This window comes from Lissotriton helveticus, chromosome 6 (assembly GCF_964261635.1).
Source record: "Lissotriton helveticus chromosome 6, aLisHel1.1, whole genome shotgun sequence".
In the NCBI taxonomy this organism is placed as follows: domain Eukaryota; kingdom Metazoa; phylum Chordata; class Amphibia; order Caudata; family Salamandridae; genus Lissotriton; species Lissotriton helveticus.
This window is the reverse complement of record NC_136067.1, coordinates 1,714,395,442-1,714,423,135: the sequence shown is the minus strand read 5'-3', so window position 1 is coordinate 1,714,423,135 and position 27,694 is coordinate 1,714,395,442.

The window sequence follows — 27,694 nt, the reverse complement described above, 5'->3', positions numbered from 1 at the left end:
GTAATCTAACTGCTACTAGTGGAACTGCAGCACTGGTTGTTCCACCGACACCAGTAGTTTTTCAAACCTCACTCAGTCCTGCCATTGCAAGGCCTGCGTGTGCAGTTTACTGCTACTTTGACTTACATTTAAAACCACTTGTCAAGCCTTAAACTCCCTTTATATTTCACATACATCACCCCTAAGGTAGGCCCTAGGTAGCCCTAAGGGCAAGGCCTATGGATCTCCAGACTGCATCAGGCAACAGGTTCTGGTGGATCAAGACACTAGGTACCCAGAGGCAATCCCTCTGAGGACTATGACTGCTCTTGCAGTGGTAAATGCACTGATGGGGATTTTTACCCGAGTGGATTGCCCCAAGGAAGGTGTGTCTGACTGGGAAACAAATGTCATGTTTGCATCCATGCAGTCAATGTGGAAGGAGTGTGGGGTAACCTACAAGTTCTCCACTCCTTATCATCCACAAACAAATGGACTTGCTGAGGTATTCAGCAAGATCCTAAAGGGCATGATTAGAGGCCTCCCTGAGGCATTGAGGAATAAGTGGGACATCCTCTTGCCATGCCTGTTGTTTTCCTACAGGGAGGTACCAAAGATGGGAGTGGGCTTCAGCCCCATTGAGCTCCTATACGGGAACGATCTTTGAGGACCCCTGCATTTGGTTTAGGAGGTGTGGGCGGAAGCTGCTAGGCAGATTCCCAGGATGTAGTGAGCTGCATGCTGGCCTTCAGAAACCAAATGGCTAAGTTGTGGACGCAAGCTTCTGACAAATGGAGGGGACAAATGTTAGACCTGTCATCCTCAGGGTGGTCTTCCACCAAACGTTTTGCCTGCAGGCCTCCTCTTTACATCACCACTGCTGACCAGTGCTAAAGTGCATGTGCTTCTCCCCTGAACATGGTAAAATTGGAGTAACTGTATACACGAGTGGCATAATTAGTTTACTTTTAAGTCCTTTGTAGAGTGGTCTACCATATACCCAAGGGCTGTAATCTAAAAACTACTATTAGGCCTGCAGCACTGGTTGTGCTATCAATCAATCATAGGCATTTATACCGCGCACTACTCACCCGGAGGGTCTCAAGGCGCTTCCCACATAAATAACATTTCAAACCTGTATCAGGGCTGCCATTGCAAGGCTTATGTGTTCAGTGTTGTCATGGGGATGAGCCTTGAATTTACACTGTGTTAGGTTGGCATCAGCTTATTGGAAGTTTAAACGCCATTTTTCCTTTCTGCTGCCTTTGCACACGGCACACATTATTATAAATGTTTAGAGTCTAGCAGACTGTTTTGCTTCGCACAAGAATAATGTTTTCCTATAGTAGCAGCCTTGCTTGGTAAGCTTTGTCTGAACAGTGAGTGCAGAGGCCTTCAAGGTTATTTCAACACAGTGGTTGTTGTTCGGTCTGATCAGCGCACTTTCTGGACATAACATATATGCAGCTGTGGCCACCTCTGATTTTGGCGCGTTTAATAATGCACTGCGCAGGCATGCTCACACACTTGGAGAACATTCACATGCAGAGAGCTGGTGTAGAAAATGATGTGATCCATTTCTACTAGGACCAGAGGTATGGGGCCCCCCTTGTAATCCCAAGAGACCTTCTGTAGATATAAAATAACCTATTAGCATGGGAGGGTGAGATCTAGGCGTAATCTAGCCTGTTTCCATTTAGCATTTTAATATGCTTTCTCCCTTTGTATTTTATGGAATAGTAACTATGCTGATAATCTTGTTGCTTATAATATGTCTGCTGGTATTAGCTAAGATACTGCGCCTGAGAACACAGCATTAGAAATAAATATTTCAAACTTGCACGTGTCTTCATTTACTCCCCGTTTTGGACTGGTATGAGAGTATAACGAAAGAGTGTTCATGTGTTCCACATTGCCTGAGGTATTCTAAGTTCCATGTTCTGGGTTGTCTAATCATTGGGGGTATGGAAGAACCAATAAGACACTGATTGCTAGTCTGGTAGGGGATTTTGGCTACTAAGGTGAGTTTTGGTACACCCTAATTCACTGAGGTTCCAAGTCTCTGTGCACAGTTCTGTGTATGAGCAGAATCCCTGCTACATGGCGCCCAACGTTGGTGGTCTTATTACATGACACTTTAGTAGTACTTCTATCAGTCCTTAACCCCTTCACTATTGTTTCTGGATAATAGTAGTGTCGGACAAACCTACCTATAGTTACATAGGTCTTTTCAAGCTTGAATCTTTTCAAACGGTTTCCTTTTGAATTACTACCCAGTTGTGCTACTACGTTTTACATTGTACCTTTTTCTTCTCTGTGTCACTAAGCTGACATTGTAATACCGCAACATAGTCGCATTGCGGTTCGCAATCATTTGCAAGCATAGAATGTTGGTTTGGAGAGCATGGCAGTGATTTTGGTCGTAAGTGCTGAGGTTGCTTACCCGTTTTAGATATTCTACTCTTGGGTGACGTTTCCTGCAGTGGATGCAGCTACGCAGGTTTTTCACACTTACACTCACTCAGCCGTGCCCGCGGAATATGTTCCTTATAGGACACAGGAGATTCCGATTTTTGCATGGCAGCACCGAGTTTGGTTTGATGGCACCCTTCCCCACACTGTAACGGCAGTTAGATTGGGTCCTTTGTCCATTCCAGGCGCTTCTTGGACGGTTTTGCCTGGATTCACCACGCATCCTCATTCGGGGCAAGTTGCCGTTGCTGAATTACGGATCCTGTATAACTCTTCTATTAGTGTTATTCGGGCCCTAGTTCAATATATTACCCGCAATTTCCAGGGCGGGCCCCTGGTGTTGCGGCCCTTCCAGCTGTACCGAGCGGAATGAAACTTAGTCCCGTGATGGTCAATGCAGTTATGGGCAGGCATCCCCAAGATAAGGATGATATACCTTTTTGGTTTGCCGAGAAGTTTGACCAGCTGAAAGCAGTGTTTCCTAATTTGACTCCGGTTAAAAAGCACAGGATTCTTACAATTAGTTTACCCAAAGACTTGGTACCAGAGGCCGGTGACTGTGAGTCATGGGGGAGAATTTTTGCGGCAGTGTACACGAGGTGCTTCGGCACTCAGTCAATGGCTGTCCTTTCAACGGTCATTAAGCGTGTTCAGGATGAACACGGACCTGAGGCTGTGGTTGAATTGGGAATGAGACTCGCTGGCACGTTTGATTTAGTAGCTGATCTCGTCCTTTCTAATGTAAAGGGAGATGCGGTGAACTTTCAAGTGGCTAATGCGTTACGCGATGTCCCTGATGCCGACAAGCCCCAACAGTTACCAAGAATAATTACAGAGGCATATAAAAGCATTGGCCGCAATAGTTTAGGTGTCAAGCCCTTTACTGCTAAAGATAAAAAGCAAACCCAGGGTGTGAAATCTGAAACAGACGTTCAACCCACAGCTCCAAAGAAAAATTGGAAAAGAAATAAAAAACAGGGGAAACAACAACAGAAACAGGAGTCCTGTCCCCCTTCACCCGTGCCTGCGTCTATTGAGCGCGTTTATGATTTGCGGGACCAGATGTATGACATTACAATGCATGCTTTTACATCGCATGCTTTTACAACGCGGTTTTTACAACGCATACCATTACAACGCATAGTGCTTTGGGGCGCTACTATTCCAACTCCAGTCCCCGTGGATAGTAGGGAAGGTGTTGGACAGTAAATTAAACCTATTCCCTATCCTAGAGTGCCCCCCAGCGCAATGCGTTGTAATGGTTTGAGTTGTAAAAGTTGCGTCGTAAAGGCACTGCGTGGTAAAAGTTGCGTTGTAAAGGATGTTTCCCGCGCGACCGCACTACGATTAAGTCGCCTGATAGATTTCAGGTTCCTGATCAACGCTTTCCTCGTTCTTTATAGGACACATCGGCCTCATCGTCCGGTGGTGGAAGCGGCGGAAGAGGTAGGGGTGCCAGTAGAGTCACAACCAGCCACGCCCGAAAGACGGAAAAGGCAAGCAGGACAATTCTTCACAGAAAATACCTCAATTTCAGAAAAAGAAAGTAGCCGCTTTAACAGCGAGATATGCCACAGATAGTGAGAACGCAGCTTCGGAATCAGAGATGGGTGCTAACGTTGTTGGACAGTGCAGCGGAGATTACCATCGTGCGAGAGGCCCTGCGTCCACTACTGAAGGTGACAGCGACTGACCGATATGCTGTTGTAGAGACAGCTTATACCAGAGTAGCACCCCTGATAGACTTTATGAAATAGTCCTTTTAATTGAAGGTGACATACAAGGTACCATAAAAGGGGTATTTTGGGAAAATCTTACAACTACCTATGACATTTTGTTAGCGGAGACTGACTGGCCCCCACCTTTTGTTCTCGCAGCTCCGAGAGGGGAGGAGGTGATCCTCCCTAGTTTCGCGCACACGGTCTCGAAGGAGCATGCGCTGAATTTTGCAGGAGAGTGAGCTAAAACCCTTGCGCTGGCTCTGTACCGTACACACTGTGGTTGGGATACATTTTCCCCACACCACGAGATTCCCTTACGGTCTATGCCACAGCCTCAACCTCAATACCCCATCCGACGTGAGGCTATGGCTTCCATTGCGGAAATCCTTGAACAATTGGAATATCAAGGTGTAATTGAAACTTGCGTGTCACCGATGAATAACCCACTTTTTACTGTGGCCAAGCCAGACGGTTCGTACCGTTTGGTATTGGATTATTGGCATTTAAACTCGCATTGCCGTACTTGTGCAGTACAAAATACCCACGGCTCTGCTTTAGTGGATGGTCTTGTGCAAAAAATGTTTAAAACCAGACTTGACATATCCAACGTTTTTGTGGGCCACAATTTGGACCCAATGGACAAGTTTTACCTGTGGCGGCAAACAATGGCAATTTAAACGCCTGGCCATGGGCTATAAGAATAGTCCAGGTGTGTTTGCTGCCCGCATCGTCTCTCTCTTGGAGAGAGTTGACCCAGATGCGTGTTCATATGTGGATGACTTCTATCTCACAGACGACGAAATTTGGGCGCATCTTTGTCGCGTTGACCGCATAATTTGTAACTTTGCGGACTTTGGTTACAAATTCAACTTTGCAAAGTCTCACATTGCAGAGTACACAGTGTTGTTCCTGGGCTACGAGCTCAACAATGAAGGTCGAGGATTGGCTCACCACTTCTTGGAGAAATGCGCACAGCTGCGCGCTCCTTCAACTCTGAAAAAATTACAGTCCTTGCTGGGATTTTTTCATTTCGGGCGTACTTACATTCCCGAATATGCCCAGCGTATCAAGCCTTTTTATGCTTTGATACAACCTACTTTCACCAAATCGTGCTGGCTGCCTGAAAATTCTGTCATTTTGCAATCTTTGCAGGCTGATCTTCTAGAATCTAAATTCTTTCTGACTCATGATAACCACACCAACCTGGTGATAAGAATCATCCCTGGGGTGGTGGGTTTCACTTACCTTACTTTTAACGAAGGAGACACAGTACCTATTGCTTACAAGTCACACTTGTACACTTCGGCTGAAATGCGGTTTTCCACTGTGGAAAAAGTTTTGACAGCAGTGCAAATGGCGATTCTCAAGGAATGTGCACTGTCGCAGGGAAAACGCATGTTGGTTGTTAACCCGTATCCGGCACTAGAGGCAGTGACAAAGGCCAGTGTACCAAATTCTAAAGCTTTGCACCCACGGTGGATACAATGGGCAGCATCTTTGATGTCTCCGGATGTCACGTTTATTTTTTATGCCTCCGTACAGTCACAAGAGTTATTTCAGTATGAATTTGTTCATCCTGCGCCATTGACTATGTGACCTGTGGAGGATTTCCATTGTATCATCTACACTGATGGTTCAGCACAAGTTGCGCATGGGTCTAAGCACACATACCTTTCCGCTTGCGCTATTGTGGTAGGTACCATGATGAATGATGAATTCAAGTCCAAAGTCGTGCACACGCAGACTTTAGGGGACTGTACTTCACAATTGGCAGAGCTCCGTGCTCTGATGCTTGCATTGGAGTATGCTGATCCTAGTGTGACGACTCTTATTGTGAGTGATTCTTACTACTGTGTCCAGTCTTACAATGAGAACCTGTTCTTTTGGATTCAGAATGATTTTCGTGACTCCAAAGGTAGCACAATAAAACATAAAATAATCTGGGTCCGAGTGGCTGAGCTTAAAGAGCAGTTGCCACTCGTGTATGTAATTCACACTCTTGGTCATCAGCGCTTGGGAGTTCATGCTGTCGGCAACTCTTGGGCCGATGAGGCCGCCAAATCAGCAGTATCGACATATTTGGTTGCAGCAGTTACACGTTCCAAAAGTAAGATTGATGATGATATCTTGGCAGCTGTAGCCGTGACTGAGAAGGGAAGTAAATATCCTAAGGGGTTCCCTTCAAAGTATTCATACCACTTAAGTCCTGATAAAGTTCCTTATGTGAAAATACCGGACGTTGGTGAAAGGTTAATTCCCAACGCAGACCGCAGGTCCACACTGATTACAGCTGCCCATGAAGGTGTTGCGTCTGCGCATGTGGACGTTTCTGCAACTGTATCTCAGTTACAACAACGTTTCTGGTGGTGGTGGCTGTACAAACAGGGCGTAATTATGTCCTTCAATGTGACATTTGCCAACAGATTAAACCTTTGACTGCTGCGCGTCTGCTCCAGACACAGTTGTACATTTCTAATAAACCACTTGGTTGTGTTTACTTAGATCACTGCGGTCCTTTTTCTTCTGATACTGTGTATAAGTACATCTTAGTAGCAGTTGATTCATGCACACGCTTTGTGTGGGTGTGGCCACACCGCAGCGCTGATTCACAAACTGTCAAAAGAGACTTGCGTGTCTTTGTAGGGATTTTTGCCTGTGGCACCTTCCATTCGGATCAGGGTCCTGCTTTCGCCTCTAAGGCGTATAGGGATGCCATGACTTCGTTGGGGGTCCAAGTCAAGTTTTCGTCTCCATACAGACCTGAGGGTAATAGTGTTGTGGAATGAATGAACCGAGATTTAAAGCAGTCTTTGACAGCTAGGGTTATAGGCACTGGCAGGAACTGGCTGGCCCACCTCAATAGCGTGCCCTTAATAATCTCCCTAGAAGGTCTCTGGGTGGGCGGACCCCATACGAAATGCTCTTTGGTATCAATAAGTTTGTCCCGGACCTTGACGGTCTAGACCAGGCAGCAGTTGGTGCCTCCTTTGACGTAGATGAACATTGCAATGTCTTACAGGATCTACAAAAGACGAGAGACAGTCTTACAAAGGAACACTTGCCCTCCACATCTGAGGCTGCATTGCAGATTCCGGTAGTTGGCTGGCTACCCCAAGTTGGAGAACTGGTTCGAGAGAAGATCGAAAACAAGAAGGAATTAGGGGCCCGATGTAGGTAAATCCCATTTACCGATTTTGAAATACCGAATCCTACCGAATCGGTATTCAAAAATCGGTAAATGGGATGTAGGTCCCAACATCTGGATTCGTTACCGAATCCTTAACAATTCTTTAATTACCGATTCGGTAAATACCGAATCGGTAATGCCCATTCATTCCTATGGGCTTTGAAGCCCATAGGAATGATTAGGCATTACCGATTCGGTATTTACCTAATCGGTAATTAAAGAATTCACAAGGGTGCAGGGGGTGTCACTTTGACACCCTCTAGCACCCCCAAAACGGGCATGTGTGCAATGTGGCACACAGACATGCCCTAAGGGCACGTCTGTCTGTCACATGGCACATGTGTACATGCACAGATGTGCATGTACACAGGAATCGTTTTTTTACCATGGATTTGTATTCCATGGTAAAATACCGATTCTGTAGGCCATGTGCTGATGGAACATTGGCTACCTAAATTGCATTTTCGGTAGTTCTACCGAATCGTCATCATTACCGAATCGGTAAATATTACCGATTGGGTAACTTTACCGATTCGGAAATGATAACGATTCGGTAAAATTACCGAAAATGTGCCCCTACATCTCGATAGCCCTTTACCGATCGGAAACGGTCGAAAATCGGTATTTTCGGCCGATTCCGATCGGTAAAGGGCTACCTACATCGGGCCCTTGGTCCCTTGTATCGAGCTCCGGTTCTAGTGCTTGGCGTGTAGGGCACAAGAACAGTCATCTTACCACCACTTCCAGGTCAATGTCAAACTACACAGAGTGGCTGATTCTTCTTAGTATGACTCCGGCAGTCTCATGTCCATCGATTTTGAGAAATTCCGTTTTGGCCCCGGCTCCTAACCCCAGGTCTGATGTTGCCCTCTAGAAGCCTGCAGTTTCAAGTCCTTTATTGAGTTCACTACCTGGTGCTCACCTTGATGAGACTGAATATACTTACCCCACTGACTTATTGATGCCTAATTTGCAAACTTGTTTGGCTACAGAATCCAACTGACTCTCACACATCGAAGCCCCCTTCCAAGATTTCTGTTCTTGCAACACTGTTTAAAAAACATTTTTTGATTCCTCCTTGGACCTACATTTGGTTGGTGCTTTTTTCGATTTACCTGTTCATGTCTATTGGATTTGTGGTGTATTTTTTCTGCCTTGTCAACGGACACTATGTTGAAGAAAGAACATGCATTCGACATATTAATGGAACATTGGCTCCCCATTCCTCATCACACAAATTGAAGAGGGACCTGGCTTTTGTTAATATCACTGCTTGGCCCGTCTTAGATGGGATTGTATGGATGTTATTAGATTTCAAATCCATGGGCCCACTGAGGTTATAAATGTCCCAAATGTCCTAAGAGTTTCTATGGGGGATGTGATTAAACAGAATATATGTTCGGATGATTGGGATGTTCAGGCCGTAGAAGCTTTGTTTTCTGATTTGAAATAGTATGCTGCCTTTGATGCTGAAGATTTGTATCTAGAGCAAATTATGGTGATTTGTTTTGTTATCAACATTTTGGCAATCACTACCTTCATAAAGCAAATACCAGGAGGAATACTGTTAATTATACACAATGGGAGCATTGTCCCGCTCCTGTACAAGGCAGTTCCACTTCTTTTTTAAGGAGGTTCACTTATTTTACTGATTTCAATCAGTCAAATCTATTGTAATGAAAGATGATGCGTAGTCAGGGTCTTGTAGATACTCAAGTATATTTATTCTTAGTTACAAGAAGATAATAAGTTATAAATGTCTTAGTGATTGCCCTAGTTATTGCCCCACCAGGAGCAGCCTCCTGGCTGTTCACCCATCCAGATCCAACTGACACTCCACTCCTTCTAATTCACACTAACATTCTGTATGACCTCATCACAAGTTGAGCATGTAGGCAGATAACCATTGAAAGGAGAGTGCAGCAGGTTAAAGGAAGATTACAACACATCTCCCTCATTATAATATGATAGAATAAACAGAAAGTGTGAAACTATTATACACACGTTAAAACACAAAGGGAAACAGTAAAACGAAAAGGTACACTATCTCCGATTGCTGTGAAAATTATAACAAATAAATGTAAGGAAGTAGTGTAGTAGAACAACAATTAATAGTGGAAGAAAATTGCATGATATAAGACCTATCTCATTCTACCAACGCCATGAAGTAAAACATACTACACATCTTACCCCCTTACTCATAAATGTATGAAGATGGTAAAACTTGTATATGGCAGAAAGAGGATGTACAACAAAATATATAATACACCCAGCTCTCTGATTTAATAAGGAAAACAAAGAATGTAAGTCAAGAAGATACAATCAAAAACTACAAACTGAAAACAGCACACCACACGGTGTACCTAAAACACCATGTGGGAGGTCCAACACCCATAAAAAAACTATGGGTTAACAGTAAATCCAAAACTGTTAAATTATGAGTACTTATAACTCAAGGCAAACGTTCAAGGTAAACGTAACATGGGTTACCCTTAGACAAAGCAAACATGCCATGCCAACTGCAAATGCAAAACAACAACCCAAAAGCACATCAAAACTAAATAACAAACACACAGTGAACCACACTAATCCAAAAACAACCCATCCTGGGCACTCCTTCACCCGAAGGAGGCTCCTTCACCCGAAGGACAACAAATTAAGGGAAAATTAATCCCAAGATAGACAAAAAATTTTGGGGGAATTTCAACACCCAAAGGAAAACAAAAATAATGAAAATCGCCATGCCCATGGCAAACATCTTGTAGGTTACTTTAGACCTAAAGCAAACAGATTTCGGGAAACTAAATCCAATGAAAACAAAAACCCACGTCAAACTAAATTTAGGAAAACTTTTTAAACTAATTTTAGGAAAACTTTTAAACTCATGGCACTCACGTATATCTGTATAAGGGACACTCCAATAGATTCAAAGAAACATCATACACACTCACATAATACCATTCCAGAAAACAAGAGACAAATATTATAATTGACCAGCAAAATAAGAAAGTCTCATGCTCTGGTGAGTTGTTTCAGGTAATGAATGTTGTAAATACGAGAAGATTCGCGACGTCCTCTGTAAAACAACACAATTCTGACAAAACACACCTCATGGTTACAATTAAATCAACCTCAGTAACTTGTTCCCTATACAAAGTTGTGAATATGCAGATGTAAAACTAGGTAATTCTAACATAATAAACTAAAACAATAAACGTGGTCACCGTTGTCTAGGTAGATGAGCGATACCTCACCCGAAAGTCCAGTCCATATGTGAAATTGAGCGATACCTCATCCGAAGGTCCAGTCTTTAATCTTTCATCCATAGATCAGGTGGTGCAGGTTAAATCCAGTATTTGTAAAGAATAGCGTCACATGCAGTACTACTAACTCGAATTTACACCACATTAAGTTTTTGGCAGGGGCTCGCTTTGGTCCACAAGGTGAAAACCGACAAAATCCAGAGTTCATATAAGTAAGTAAATCAAGATGAAAAGTGACTATATTGAATTCGAGAAGCAAAATGAATAACAAGAACATCGCGATTTTTTTTTTTAAACTCTAATGCTAACGTCGTGGTTCTCTGCACTACAAAGGGATTCTTCCCAAAGAGCTAAGATGGCCGCCACAGCGTCGTTCAGCGTGGCTTTCAGAAGGAATTTGGGCACACTATGGCGCTGAAAAGGACGCTGACGGGGTAGCTCTTCTCAACTCGATCGTCACAAGGGTCAAAGGAGACTATCACCAACACCACGAAGAGTTCCATGATGTCATCATTCTGGGCAAGCAGGGGAACAAGAAAGAGCTCCAAGGACCAACCGTCACTGGTGAGTCAACGAAGAGAAATGACCCGCTGTTGCCAGTATATGCGCAGAAAACATACGGTAAGTCGATAAAAGAAATGTCTCGCAATTGACAGTAAATGTGGAGAAGTCGCTGAAATCTCGCTGTCACCAGTCAGTTAGTAAACGCGGTGAAGTCGCTGAAATCTCGCTGTCACCAGTAAGTGCGCAGAAGTCACTAAGGTCTCACAACAGCCAACACACGCTGTAAGCGTTACTCAAACCCAAAATCTCTGCGCTAGTAATGAAGTCAGCTCACACAGCACGACGTGCTGTATACATGGAAATATACACTTCATGCGCTGTTTTTTAAGTCTTTCCTAAAACGATGTTGCGCTTTACTAGTCAGCTTCTTTACGTGTTAATTGAATATCAAAGTTTGTAGGTAGTCCGATTATATTAGGGAACATTCACGCCAGACTAGCAATTTCAATTAGTAAAATCATACATTTGGGGAAAACTCACCCAAAGTCCAACAAGCACTGGCACATCCACGTTGGGGCCGACCGGTCTTTGGTCACTGGTGGGGCACGTGGACAGCCAGTTTGTTCCTCTTACGTGCGCTTTTTCTTTTTCTAATGTTTCTTTAGTTCCAGTAGTTTCAGTTTCTCTTTGCTTTTGCTTCTTCAATACTTCATATGTACAAGCCCACACAAGCTAATTCAATGTAGATCACGTAGGTTCTCCAACTCGTCGCCAGTATTGTAATGAAAGATGATGCGTAGTCAGGGTCTTGTAGATACTCAAGTATATTTATTCTTAGTTACAAGAAGATAATAAGTTATAAATGTCTTAGTGATTGCCCTAGTTATTGCCCCACCAGGAGCAGCCTCCTGGCTGTTCACCCATCCAGATCCAACTGACACTCCACTCCTTCTAATTCACACTAACATTCTGTATGACCTCATCACAAATTGAGCATGTAGGCAGATAACCATTGAAAGGAGAGTGCAGCAGGTTAAAGGAAGATTACAACAAAATCCAAATGCATTTTATTTTAAAATGACTGAAAAGTCCACTTCCAAGGTTAAACTTATCCACACAAAATTATTGTATTCGAAGTCCTTTTTAGACCAGTTGGCTGTTGGGGGCTACGAGATGTGGAAAGATACTATTGATCTTAAATATGTTTGGGGTTCTAAAAGTTGGCAATTGCAAGGCACTGAGGCTTTGCATCATGCATGCCTCATCCCGAACCATATGTTGTTTTTGAATTCTACAATTTCAAAAACAACTTGCTTTGGATTGGCTACTACTAAAAAATTAAATGCTCCCTCTTTTCCTGAATTAGAAGAATATTCTGGTTGGAATAATGCCAAGATTTCCATCAGAGAATTACAGACTCTGTTACTGAATTCTTCCTTTAACATATCCAGTTTGGATCCTAAGGGTTGGTTGCTGTGGCACAGAAGTGCTGATTCTTGCCTGCATCGTTTTCTGGGTTTAGCTCCAGGCTACACACAGGTCAGGGTGAATCCCCGTTTTGAAAGTGGCCATTCTGTGACTACCTATTCTGTGGGCAAATTATGTCAGAGTTGGCTCAAACATTCCACTTTGGCATCAGTTAAGATGCATTTATCTAAATTGACTGACAATGTTGATCTGAATGATTTTGTGAAAGGCCCGGCTTCCGGCATATCTAAAAGATGGATATATGCTATTTACAACAAAGTCTGGAAACTGTCCTAGATTGAGGCAGCTTCCCGCATTAGAGCTATTGATCAAGCAAATTTAGAAAAAGTGCTAGCAGTTGTAGATAACAGCATTAGCACGCTTTCTTCCTGCATTTACACGTTAGATAATATTGTATCATCTGTTGTTGATATTGTGTGAGATGAAGTGTCTGTTTTGTACAATGGTCAAAATCAATTGCGTTCTATTATGCAGTTTGCATGGAACTTGCAAACCATAAAAGCTGGAAAAGTGCCATGGCACTACATGAATACGTCATCATTATTTGCCCAGTTTAATTTGACTGAAAAGCAACGTTTAATGTCAATGAAGGATGCAACTTTTTCTATGTTACACATTGAAAAGTTAGAACCTTTACCATCATTTTTGCCACTATATTAAAGGTAATTTCAACATTACCCATGTTTTAATTTTTCTTTATTCAAACATAAATCATAAAAACATGCAGTTCAATACCTCATTCAGATTCTATGCCACTTCTTTAAATTAGGGCTTTCTTCTTGGTTAGGTCTGATATGCTATTGAGGCCGGGCAAGACTGGTGGTATTCCAAGTCCTGATGAAAAATATAATTCCAACCTTAAAGGACATAATAAGGAACATCCCTTGTTATTTTTGATCTGTTTCTTATCAGTCCGTACTTATACTAATTAAGGTCACAGCATGGTTACCTTTAAAAATCAGTTTCCTATGTTCTCATTATCGAGGAATCAGGTACTTGTCTTTTCTTTAGGTTTGGAAGTGTGGAACTGAAATTTTTAAGGAGAAAAAGAGGGACTCTTTATTACACCATAAGCCCAATTTACTCTGGTTGGATATAACACTGTAGAGAGTCAAGCCATTACCTTAATGTTGTACTATGCTCCTTCTTTTTGGGTACCGAGGAGCCACCGTTATTTTATTTGTTTAAAATCCTTTAACTGTGAATAGAATCCAAAAAAAGAAAGATGTAATTCATGCTACAGGGGTTTGTTTAATTTATATACCCAAGGTTCTCCAAACTAACAGCTTACCAAATCGGTCATTATTGGCCAAAGATCCACCCGTGGTTATCTGTTCCACATCTAATTCAATGGATACCTCATTGGTTTATGGTTTCTCAATTCACCATCTGTAATAAATACACAAAACAATTTTGTTCACGATCTGTGTCCCTAATCTACTTTTCCTCTATTAAGAGCTGAACTTCCTCTATCTATTTATTCAAAAAAAAGTTGTTTATTTTATTCTACAAGTGCTTCTATTTAATCTCTACAAAAATCCATCGCGTTTTTTACAATTTGCCAACAAATAACTATTTTTTCTCACATTTTCAGCCGAAGTAGGAAAAAGGCTCTCTTCTCGTTTTTAATTCTATTTCAGTATATAATACTATGCTAGCGTTCACCCTTATGCTGCCTCAACAAGATGCATGGGGCTAACTATTCCCTCTTAAATATCGAGCAAGAAAAACCGGCGGCCTTCTTTCCCGCTTACCTGTGGTATTTTAGTCGGCCTCCCTGCTCCTCGTATACCGCTCTGTTTAACCGCCAGATTATCCCTGCGGCCGGACGCTCTATTTATCTATTGTTATTTCCGGCCCACGTCTCGCGATATTACGCGAACCTTGCTTACGTTTGTTAAATCCATCACTATGGTAACCTTGTTATTTTGTACAGATGGGTTTATTTTAAATACTACAATGTAGCTCACATTGACTTGTATAGTATTTCGGGCCCAAGTCTCGCAATCTTGCAGGTACCTTGATTTCGTTCATTTAATCCTTACCTAATTACGATCTTGTTATTCCTTTACGAGGGATTTTTACCATGTTTATTAATGTACGGCTGCCCTCAGGATCTCGCGATAATACGCAGCCCCTGGCTCTGCTTGTAAGCACTGTTGCCAGGGAAACTTAACCACTAGTTGTTTTTCCATTTCTGTGGACATGATGTTTTTTGTATTTTTATTTAATTATTAATCCCAATTTAGGATCTAAGCCGTCGGGGATGTATACTATTAAGTGACTATAATTCCTGATTTGTCTCTAATTCGGTATGTGACAAACCGATTCATGAACCAACTAATTACATCTTCGACCCATTTCTAGACCTTTGTGAGGAACAGAGGAGTATAGATCTACTGCTCGTGATTAACGCCTAAACTATATGTTTACAGAAAAAGGGTTTGTTTTATTTAAAATACAAATGGTTCCATCTGGGGAATATCCTTCCTTATTTTTGCCTCTACCCCATATTCAAACGGATAAATTTAGCCCATTCCTATTTCTGTTTCATGTTTACAGGTTTCTCAAAGAATACGCTCCCAGTCCTCTCTACTGTTTAAACCCTTCCTGACTGAGTAAACCGTGACATATAAAACTGTTCTCTTTTTTTACGTTTATTTTCAAGGTCACCACCTCGACCATTCAGGGTTACTATTTCGAGGCCACACCAAGTCAGATCTCCAACTTTGTGCTTTGCTGATGCCCAATGTTCTGTCAAAGGGGCACCTTTCTTTCCGGTTCTTATTGCTGATCGATGTTCATTTAGTCTCAGGCTGATCTCCCTTGAGGTTTCCCCTATGTAAATTAAATCACAGGGACATCTGATCATGTAAATTATACCTTTAGTTCTGCAGTTGATAAAAGATTGCACGTTGTGAAAGTCATCATTATGTCTTACACAACTTCCCTTAATGATGGTATCACAGTTGGTGCATGAACCACAGGGAAAAGTACCTGTGGGGAGGGGTGCACCATCAATCCTTAATTGAGTCATAGATGTTTCTTCTCTGTATGTATGGACTAATTTATTTTTTATCGTCTGATTCCGTCTATAAGAGAACATTGGTTTAGGTAATTTTACTTTCTCTTTGTTTTTAATCATGTGCCAATTTCTGTTAATTATGTTTTTTACTTTATTACTAACAGAACTGTAGTTCATTACAAAAATCAGTGGCTGGCTCTCTTTCTGTATCTGTCTTTGTTTCTTTGTTAGAAGCGTCTCTCTGTCATGGTACTTTGCTCGTTTATACGCATGTCTAACCATGCGTCTCGGATAACCCCTATCTAGGAACTTGTCCATGAGGTTTTTCGCATGTTTATCATAATCCTGTGTCTGCGTACAGTTTCTTTTGATACGTAAAAACTGGCCAAAGGGTATATTGTCTCGTTGGCATGGGGGGTGATAACTTGTGTAGTGTAGCATTGTGTTTCTATCTGTTTTTTTTAGTATATAGCTCTACTTGGAGTTCATGTTCCACATTTTTGATTATTATATCCAAAAATTCACATTTTGTTGTGTCATAACTAGATGTGAACTTTAAATTGAGATCCCCCAAATTTAACCATTCAATAAATGAATTAAGGGTTTCTTCAGGACCTGTCCATATAAAAAAGACATCGTCTATATATCTTGACCACCCCTTCACGTTTTCGTAAAACGGTGCAGATTCGTTGAATATGTGGATCTCCTCGAATTGCGCTACATACAAACCTGCCAGGCTCGGAGCACATGTGGCTCCCATGCTGGTCCCCTTTGTTTGTTTAATAAAATCTTTTTGAAAAATAAAGATATTATTTTTCAATACTGTGCTGACACATTCTACAATGAATACTTCATGGGGGCTCAAATCTCTATCATCTTTCTGTAGTAGCGATTCAATCATCCTGATGGTACTGTCTTGGGGGATATTGGTGTAGAGAGCCTCGATATCCAATGTCACCAAAAATTGGGTATCTGGATTGAATTGGAGGCCCTCTACTTTCGGGATTATTGCTGCCGTATCCTTAATGTACGCTTTCTGTGCAGTAACAAGAGGCTGCAGGAAAATGTCTACGTATTTGCTCAATGGTTCAGTTAGTGACCCAATACAGGAAACAATTGGTCTCATGGGTGGGTCGAGCAAATTTTTGTGTACCTTAGGAAGGCCATATAGTGCAGGAATTATCGGATTGGTGTTTAGCAAAAATGTATATTCATCATCACTGATGACCTCATCCTCCTTAGCCAATTCCAACATACTTTTTATTTTTATTTTTAAATCTATCCAATCACTATGAGCTACTTTTTGGTCGTGTTCTTTAGTGTTTAGCAATGCCATTATTATTTTTTCATTGTATAGTTTGGTGTTCATGATCACTATACTTCCGCCTTTGTCGGCCGGTTTAATTGTCAAGGTATGACAGCCCTCCAAATTTTTAAGTGCCTGTTTCTCTTCTGCCTTGAGATTATGATTAATCCAGGTTTTTTGGTTTAAAAGGTCCTGGATACTGCTTTCTACCGTTCTTTCAAAGGCTTCGATATCTTTGTCTACCTGGCTCAAATGAGGGGTCCAAGTGGATTTAAGTTTCAGCCCTGATTTATTGTGAATTGGTACTTTCTCTTTACCTTCAAAGTATGAGTTGAGTCTAATTTTACGAAAAAAAATTTGAAGGTCTCTTTCTAAATTGAACCTGTCAGGATGGGATGCTATCGCGAAGCCCAGGCCCTTTTCTAGGACATTTATTTCAATATCAGTGAATACCCTATCTGAGAGGTTGATTACTGAGGCTTTTTTAGTTGTTATTATGTTTCCCAGTTCTTCTGGCTCCTGGTATAAGGTCATTGGTAGAATTGAGGTTGAGGGGTGAAATTGCCCCTCCCCCTGCCTCTCCCCCTCTGTTGGCCATAATTCTGGCGTTGTTCCAAAAAATAAAGTTTATCTTTATTTAGGCCAGATGTGGTTTTCTTTTCTTTGTTCTGCCTAGTCTCTGTCTGGGTCTCCTTGTCTGATTCAGAACTGGTATAAGATGTATCAAAAAAGCGAACCTTGGGGAGGAGCCAAGATGGCGCTCGGAGCGGACGTGTAGTCCCTCGGCTCCGGGGACCGTCTCCGCCTTCAAGTCTCTCCTGCCTGATATCCTGTAACGCAGTGGCTGATTTCGACAGCGGACGTACTCTACTGACCCGCCACGAAATCCTGACGCTTTTGCTCCTTGGCAAGTCGGAGAAATACTTGGACGCAGTTGGCGGCCCGCATCAGCGTACAGACCGGGGCCTCGCGTAACTATCGGGGCCGGTCAAAAGACGCGCTCTCCCGGACTTGGGGACGGTGAGGTCCCGATTGGCGGCTCTCATCGGCCAGCGGACCCCGTGCTCGCATCCTGCTGCGCTTTTGGCTCTGCGGTGACTGCGCCAGTCTACAACTTTGACGCTACGGACACTCGCACTGTGATTTGTGTGCTTTTTGCCTGCATTTCACCCCGCTATTGCCGCTGTACTTTCGAGCTGACCGAGCAATCGAAACTAAGCGGACGGCGTATTGGTCGGACTCCACTAATGTCTGCGCCCAGGCTCAGGCTTCTGACATCGTAGCACGCCTGGTTGTCCTTGTATGGTGCGCGCCTGTTTCTACCTGGGGTCTCCCTGCCCGATGCTATGGTGGACATCCTGCTGTGTGTCGTGGCTGTTTGGCCGTGATTGGTGTTTCTTGCCTCACTGAATGGGAAACATGCCTGATACATTGTGTGCTCCCTCTCACAGTATTGGGAACGTTTTGGAAGCGGTCCTCTCCTTCCGATCTGAGGCTCTACGCTCTGGCTGCGTCCTGCTAGACAAAATGGACGGCATCCTCGGTGCTTCGATTTGTCCTAAGATGGCCGACTCGCAGGGACTCGGCACCGCTCTTTGTTCCACCTTCGCCTGTGCTCCGGTGGCGCCCACTGGAGTCGGTGGCGCCCTCGTGACCCCAATCCTGTCGTTGCCATCAGTCACGGGAGAATGGCCCCCGAAATCGTGTATTCTGGAACCTTTGCCACAATGCGAGCCCTCCCTTCTCGCAATGTTTGCTGATCCCCGAGACTCGCCCCGAGGAGCGTTGTGCACGGCGCTTTCCCTCCCTGCCCTGGCTACCTTCGGAGATTTTGAGATGGCATACTCGGCGCTCCCTTTGGTACTCCTGGACTTCATTGCCCTACTGGCACCGGATCCCCTACACCGCTTTTTCTTTCCTGAATTGCCGTCTGCATCCGTATCGACTGCATCGACTTCACGGGTCTGCGGTGGTAGGGATAAAACGGGACAAGGATAGACGCTTCCGTTATTGGGCTGATGGATTTTTGGTTACTGATCATGCCGGATGGGGACATATTATTGGTATTCTGTTTTATGTTCTTGCCGCTGTGCTTCTTTCTGTGCTCTGGGACCGTGCTATGGCGATTGGGCTACTGATTCCTGTACTTGTGCCATTCTGGTGGGTGGGACGGCGAGGGATCTAGCTTCTTTGAGTGACTCGGACATGTATCGTTGGGGATGGAAGATTATATCGGGGGCTTGCGCTTGGTTTGGGTGCTATGGCCTTACATATATTGCGCGCTGCTGCTGCGCCTCCACTTTTTCTGCATATTGGACATATTATACCTGTTGAGCGTCAGACCGCTGTGGGAACTATTGGTACAGAATGGCGGAGCTGGGGGACGGGTTGTGGGCTCCTCCCCACTTTTCTTTTTCTGAGAGTGTTAGGATTCTCTCCTTTTCTTACTCTCTATCTTTCGGGACTCCTTTTCTTGGGCGACAGGCAAACTGCTAGGGGGGGTCGGGCCGTAGCCAGCTGCAGGGGTGCAGGGTGGGGGGTACTTAGGGGGGGGGGGATGCTTTCTTTTTGTTTTTTGTTTTTCTTTTTGTTCTATGGGCCTACTATTCTTTTTCCTTTTTTCCTTCCCTGGGGTTTAGACGCTTCTTTCCTTGGTGCCTCGCAACGACTTTGGTGTTTGTTTATGCTTCAAGATTACCTATCCTGATTGTTTTATACCGATGTTGTCCTGTTAGCACCGCGCTCTCCTGTTCATGTCTATTCTACAAGGAACACTTTTAAAACTAGACCTCCTTCCTTCTGTAATGGATCCTTCGTTCTTCAGTAATAGCAATGTATCGTATGTGTGAGCTCCTGGGCTTCTGTTGATTTGTATTTGCCTTTTCTTTCAATAAAGGTCTTTAAAAAAAAAAAAAAAAAAACGAACCTTTTTCTTCTGAAACTGTTGTGTAGGATGTTGTTGCCAGTTCCTACGGTTTTGAAAGCTATCTCTGGGTCTCTCGTAATAATCCTTTTGCAGGTAGGGATAGACATGTTCCGGATTAAATTTAGCAATGTCCTTTCTTAGTTTATTTGATTTTTTGTTTATTAGATAGTCTCTATATCCTGTGATGTCGATCATGATATCATCTAATTTCTTTTTAGCATCATCTAGAGCTGTGCTATCGCTTAATTTTGGTTCCAAATCCCTAATTTCTTCTCTGTCTATGATAAGGATATCTGTGGCAGTTTCAATGATTAAAAGCATCCAATCACGGCTGCACCTGTTGGCCACTAAGGTCCAATTCTGTATAAACTTCTGATTGTTAATGAATATCCCAGGCTCATTCGTCACCTGGAGGCCCTTGGGTATAATGCCCTTCTTACAGTAGTCTATTAGAAAGTCAGAATGTAATTCTGTTCTGATCACTTTCTTTTTTAAATTCCACAAGGTTCTCCATTCCTCTTCGTCGGTGTTATCTATATGTACTGCTGTGATATTTTTAGCAGTCCCGTTTATTATTTTATTGAATTGATCTTCACTATAACTGTATGTCTTAAGGCCTTCCATCCTTGTCTCAAAGTAAGAGGTACACAGTATACCTCCTCAGCTAACAAGCTGTAAGTTATATATAGAAACAAAAGGAGGTCTCCTTATAAATCCAATAGGGGACAAGGAGAGAACAGATTTAGAAAATAAGGACGTCCCTGGGACCCTCAATAGGAAGAAAAGGACTGACAGCTTATAACAGATTGTACTACAACACCAGATCACTCATTAATGTGTAGGAATATCCAATTGCATGGCTCTTGTAACCAGAACGAGCCAAATTTAGACTGTATTTTGAAAGGTACACCAGCACCTGCTATCATACCAACATTCACAATACTGGCAAATGGAAGTTATTTACTTTTAAATAATGAAGATTGTTGTGGGATGGTAGCAGGAATTCCTTATGCGGTTACCGTCAGTGAGCGTGTGGTTTGCTGTAAAAATGTAATGTTCCCTCCTCCGCATGGGCATCTTGATGTTTCCATCTGGCCGACTATTCCGACCTTGAAAGCAGAGTTCAACAAGATGAGTCGCATAAGAGCACTATTGTCCCAGAAGGAAGTTGCCCTCACATCTGCTCGTGAAAGATTCGTCCTTCACGTGGCGAACACCCGCACGGAGGTGCATGCTTTATTAAATACTGATTTGCCCTTGCATTTCGGTGAGTTAATTCACACTATCTTTAATGCATCCTCCACCACAGGGCTGGCTCACTTTTTTAAAGTTGTTAGCAGTGGCCTTATGACTTCTTTTCAAACTATATTTGGTGTGTTCCCGGCATTTTATAATTCGATTTTGGTTGCAGGCGTACTTCTGCTGTTTTGTTTATTTCAAAATGGATGCACGTCCTATATTGCGCAAAAATCGGTCACGACTGCTGCTGCTCCACAGCCGAATGCTTGCATATTATGGAGCGCTGCCTCTTGCTACATTGAGTGCGGTTTATGGATTATCGTTTCAATTTTCCTACTTTACATGCGTCCAGCCTGTCTTTCATTGCCTGAGTTGCGATTTCACTTGGGCCCTGGATTTGTGTCTCTGCAATACGGTGTCTCCCAATGCAGATTATGATCAGCTTATGAGCCCCTTAGTTGCTCATGAATTGCTTTGTTCTGGCGGAGGGATTATGGCCTTTACAGCGATGCATGGAGTCCTGGGACGTTGGAATTTTTTCGCAGCGGCGCAAGATTTCTTGGCACGCAGCTTTATTGAAGAAACACCGAGTTGCCCTCTGATGGTGCTAGAGGCTCCGGTAATTGAAGAACATGTATGTTCTTTCCCTTTGCTAAATTGGATGGCTGGCATGTTTTTGTATGAGAACAATGACTTCCTATTGGAGGCTGTTGCTACGTATTTTGCATATAAGTTGTTGGATTGAGATGTGTCATCGCTTCTCTCTCTTCCATGACCGAGGTCAGAAGTTGGACATCGGATATTTTTTATATTTCTTTCTCTCAGCTTCATTTTTTTATGCCCAGACCTATTGACGTCACTATGTCCATGGCTAGAACTACTTGATTTGTACATTCAAATGATGGAGTTTTTTGTTCCTGTTTTTTCCCTGTGGCAATTTGAACTTGGTTCTGACAGTTGTTCTTGAACTCTGCTTTCCAAATTTGCCCAATGTCTTATCCATGCTCGGATCAAGGGAGGGTGTCATGGGGATGAGCCTTGCATTTACACTGTGTTAGGTTGGCGTGAGCTTATTGGAAGTTTAAACGCCATTTTTCCTTTCTGCTGCCTATGCACATGGCACACATTATTATAAATGTTTAGAGTCTAGCAGACTGTTTTGCTTCACACGAGAATAAAATGTTTTCCTATAGTAGCAGCTTTGCTTGGTACGCATTGTCTGAACAGTGAGTGCCGAGGCCTTCAAGGTTATTTCAACACAGTGGTTGTTGTTCGGTCTGATCAGCGCACCTTCTAGACATAACATATATGCAGCTGTGGCCACTTCTGACTTTGGGGCGTTTAATAATGCACTGCGCAGGCATGCTCACACACTTGGAGAACATTCACATGCAGAGAGCTGGTGTAGAAAATGATATGATCCATTTCTACTAGGGCCAGATGTATGGGGCTACCCTTGAAATCCCAAGAGACCTTCTGTAGATATAAAATAACCTACTAGCATGAGAGGGTGAGATCTAGGTGTAATCTAGCCTGTTTCCATTTAGCATTTTAATATGCTTTCTCCCTTTGTATTTTATGCAATAGTAACAATGCTGATAATCTTGTTGCTTATAATATGTCTGCTTATATTAGCTAAGATACTGCACCTGAGAACACAGCATTAGAAATAAATATTTCAAACTTGCACGTGTCTTCATTTACTCCCCGTTTTGGACTGGCATGAGAGTATAACGAAAGAGTGTTCATGTGTTCCACATTGCCTGAGGTATTCTAAGTTCCATGTTCTGGGTTGTCCAATCATTGGGGGTATGGAAGAACCAATGAGACACTGATTGCTAGTCTGGTAGGGGATTTTGGCTACTAAGGTGAGTTTTGGTACACCCTAAATCACTGAGGTTCCAAGTCTCTATGCACAGTTCTGTGTATGAGCAGAATCCCTGCTACAGTGTACTGCCACTTCGACATTGCATTTAAAATCACCTGCTGTGCCTTAAACATCCCTTTTATTATACATAGGTCCCTCCTAGGGTAGACCCTGGGTAGCCCGTTGGCAGGGTGCTGTGTAAGTAAAAGGTAGGGCATGTACTTTTATGTTTTGCATGTCCTAGTAGTGACAAATAGCTAAATTAACGTTTCTCTACTGAAAGGCCTACTCCTCTCTTAGGCTAGCATTGGGATTTCCTTAAAACACTTTTAAGCTGTAATTCCTGACTAGAAAGGAGTAACTGCATCATGTTTCATATCCTTGGAACGGTGATCATAAATTCTCTGAACTGGTAATGTTGGATTTAACAATACTGTTTTAGAAATGCCACTTTTAGAAAGTGAATAGAACAACTGGGGAGAAACCAATACCTTGAGTTTTTCAAAGCATAAATAATTTCTGCTATATAGACGAACACCTTCTATTTATGTTTGTCCTGGTATTTTTATTTGTACCTTTTACTTATATCTTTAGTTTTTTTTTTAGTTTCATACATTAGCACATGGAGAATGAAAACATTGTCTCTTCATATCCACATAACAAAACACTTCATAGAACAATCCAAATTTACAAGTGATAAATTGTGCTCTACAAAAAACATCACAAGACTCTTCAACTGACAATGGTGAAAAAACAATATTGAAACAAGACCCGACAAACAACTAACTACTTATGTCGTATTTCACTAATTTTGTGTGAAAGAAGGGCAATAATCCTAGACCTTCTTTTAGGTTGATATCCATTACATTTTTTAAAGGTAATCATTGAAGTTTGAACTTAAAAGGAATTTAGTCCTTAGTTGTAAAGTGGAATTAAGCCACGATTCCTCTACATTTTTTTGGGGATGTGCCGACGCGTTTTGAATCCTTATATTTCCTTCACAGGACTCTCATCAGGGCTTTCCTGTTTTTCTGTAAAGAATTTGTGACATAAAAACATGTTTTAGAATCTCACTCTTTTTCTATTTCCACACTACGAACACTTCACTATAAGCTATTGTACCTGAGTAATGTGGTTTCACTCCCCCACACTTCTGCTGGCCATGCGACCAGTGGAATCTTGATTTAGAGGCCTCTCAGTTTTCTAAAACAACATTGAGGGCTTTTTAGCAATAATCATAGAGCACGTTAAAATCGCAGACATGATTTTTGATCAATATTTCCTACCTCGTGTATTTTCCTTTTATTGCAGCACTGTGTTCAGCGGTCTTTTTATGAACAAATTTGCTCCTTCAAAAAATAGATATCTCTTTATATTTTCTATACAGGCTTTAATTTATACGTTGGTCGGCGTCTTAAAAGAAATGTTGGGTACCTGTTTAAAACGCGCTCCAGCCAACCATATGCATTCTTTACTGGTTTTCCTGCGGACTATTTATCACTTGTAAATTTGGAATGTTTTATGAAGTGTTTTGTTATGTAGGTATGAAGAGACAATGTTTTCATTCATGATGTGCTAATGTATGAAACTAAAAAAACTAAAGATATAAGTAAAAGGTCCAAATAAAAATACCAGGACAAACATAAATAGAAGGAGTTTGTCTATGAAGCAGAAATTATTTATGCTTTGAAAAACTCGAGGTATAGGCTTATCCCCAGTTGTTCTATTTAATAAAACGGCCCTGCCTAATCCTTGTCCCTTGGGCCTAACTCCCTTTGTTTTTCAAACTTTTAGAAAGTGGACATTTCTCAGCTCTTACTATTCTGTGTGCCTTGCAGCCTGTCTCCAAAACTTGTCTGGAGTGGGTGACAACTACACCTTGTGCATTCCCTCTAGACAGCCACAAACATAGGAAGGGTGGGTGTGACAGAGAACTCATCTGTATTCATCTGCATTGTGCTAGCTCCTTCTGGGCGGGAAGCGAGGGGGGAGCTGACACTTACACCTGAATAGGAAGTATCATGTTTCCCACAGAAAGGGCTGATTACCCCCTACTGATAGTCTGGTGGCAGGGCTGGGAAGAAAAGCAGAGCTTTTCACTTCAAGGGCCTGTTTTGAAGTAACCCCCACTTCAGAGGCACACCTGGGAAGTACTGGGTGTCTGAACATACCAAGACAATCCACTACTGGACCTGTGAAGAACTCTGCCAGGATTAAAACTGCTGTGCTACAAGGATTGCCGCTCTGCTTCACTGCTGCTTTGGAAGAACTGCTTTTATGTTTAGCTCTGCTGCCCTGTTGCCAGCTGATCTCTGCCCTGCTGAGGACAAGGACTGGAACCATCGCATTTGATTCCAGAGTGACTCCAGGGGCTTGCTGGCTTGCCCCCAGTTCTGAAGTCTTATGGCCATCAAAAACTTCATTCAATCCCGCAACAGCACCTGGACTCTGTCATCTGTGAGTCCTGCCCTGCCAAGTGGTGCCAGACCAGTCCCGGGACCTTGAAAGGTGATGTTTGCTGCACAGAACCATCAAAATTAATGCAATGATGACTTTGCGCTGATGGGAACCAACTCAATGCCCTCTGATGTTGATGCAGTAGCTGATCAACAACATCTCTTAGAAGGACTGCACGGCTCAACGGCAACAGACAGTGCGGCTCGACAACGGCACAATGCCTGCATCATAAAGGAGTTTGTCGATAAAGCATTCATCGTCTGTGCGTATCGAAACGGACGCAGCGATTCTTTGATTTCGATGCTTACTTCATCCAAGGTATATTTACAGCTGGACATGCACGAGTCCTGTCGCCGGCCTGTCTTCCATTGCGGCTGGCTTGCATCTCCAGTTCTACTTATTGGATTTTTGTCATTTTGATCTTGTTTTACTAAAAAAAATATAACCTAATATTCTAAACTTGTGTGGAGTATTTTTGTGGTGTTTTCACTGTCTTATGTGTGTGTGTCTAGCAAATACTTTACACATTGCCTCTTTAAATAAGCCTGACTGTTCTGTGCCAAGTTACCAGAAGGTGAGCACAGGTTATCTTTTAGTATGTATCTAGCTTACCCCTGACTAGAGAGGTGGGTCCTGTTTGTACAGGGTGCATCTTCTGACAACCAGAAATCCCAGTTCTAAAAAGTAGTATGGTAGGCCCTAAATGCCAACAGAGCAGGGTGCATGGCATTTAAACAGCAAGACATGCATATTTAATGTTTTACATGTCCTGGCTGTAAAAAACCTCCAGAGTCGGTTCCACTGTAGAAGGTCTGGATCTCCAATAGGAAAACACTGGTTCACAATATAACAACATACACTGTTTAATTTCAGTTTGGGAGCAGCTAGAATAAATGACTCAAGGACTTATTGTTGGATTTTTGTTGTTTTAGTGCCATTTAATTTATTAAAATATTATCTCGTTTTTTAATTGGGTTGGAATTTTTCTTGTGTTGTGTTTTTACTTTATTTCTGTTTGAGCACTGCATAAATACTTTACACTTTTCCTTTACGTTTAGCCTGACTGTTTTTGTGCCAAGATACCAGAGGGTTAAGCACCATTTTATTAAGTGACATAAGTGTTTCACCCTAATAAGGAGCCTGATTGTTATTTGAGGTGGGTTCTCACCCCCTCAACAAGTACTCCGGTTTCTTACAACCCACCATTTGTGCTGTTATTCTATGTGTAGATTCTTCACAATTGTTTTCAGGGGTTTGAAGATGTGTCATCCTTATCACAATAGGTCTCTGGATTGTCATTTCCCACTTCTTCTCTCTTTTTTCTAAGGCTGTCCTGCATTTGGCTCAATGGTGCTGCTATGGCGCTAGTGGTAGTCCCATAGTGCTTTGTGGTCATTGTTTCTTTTGAGTGCTCATCCTTTTCAATGCTAGGAGGTCTATAACTGGGTTTATGCCTTTTACATGCTTCCACAAATTACACAAGAGGCAATTCTAGTAGTGATTCTGAAATATGACAGTTATAGTTTAGATAGGACTTTGTATAGACCGCTCTCTATGCTGAACATAGACAATAGAATTGTGGGGAAGGTGCTGGCAAATAGATTTCGCCATTGCTCTGCGGACCTTATTCATTATCATAAAAATGGCTTAATGTTGGGCAGGGGTACTTCCTGAACTTGAAGAGAGCGATCCACTTGATGACAGCCCTTTGATTCTGACCACATATTAGTAGTAATATCTTCAGACACAGAAAAAGATATAAACTTTCTGAAATTGGAACATTTGCGTCTGGTTGTAGAATTTATTAATCCTGGCCTGGAATATGTAGGATGTAACCGACGGTTATTAGCTGAACCCACTGAACGATTCAGAATGGGGGAGGTCATCTAATGCCATTGGTAGGTGGGTAGAGAAGTGAGACTGGTGTGCCCCCTATTCTCAAGAACGTGCGATAATCATCGGCAACCTAGGTAAACGCACCTGCACAGAACGCCGTCTATCGCGGGAAACTAACGCTGTGTTAACGGCGTATTCACAACGCGCCGGCAACAGGCGATAGTCTCCCGATAACTAGTCAAATGTCCACGTTAAACATACCGGGACGCCAATAAAAAAGGAAACTCTAGCATGAAAAAAGTTGTTATGGGCCCAACAGCGAAAAAATCATCAGCGATAAGCAGGGCAGTGGGGCGTGGTCTACCTGCCTCATCCCCCTCATCATCGTCCTGTGCATCTGGCACCTGCATCCATGGTGCATTTG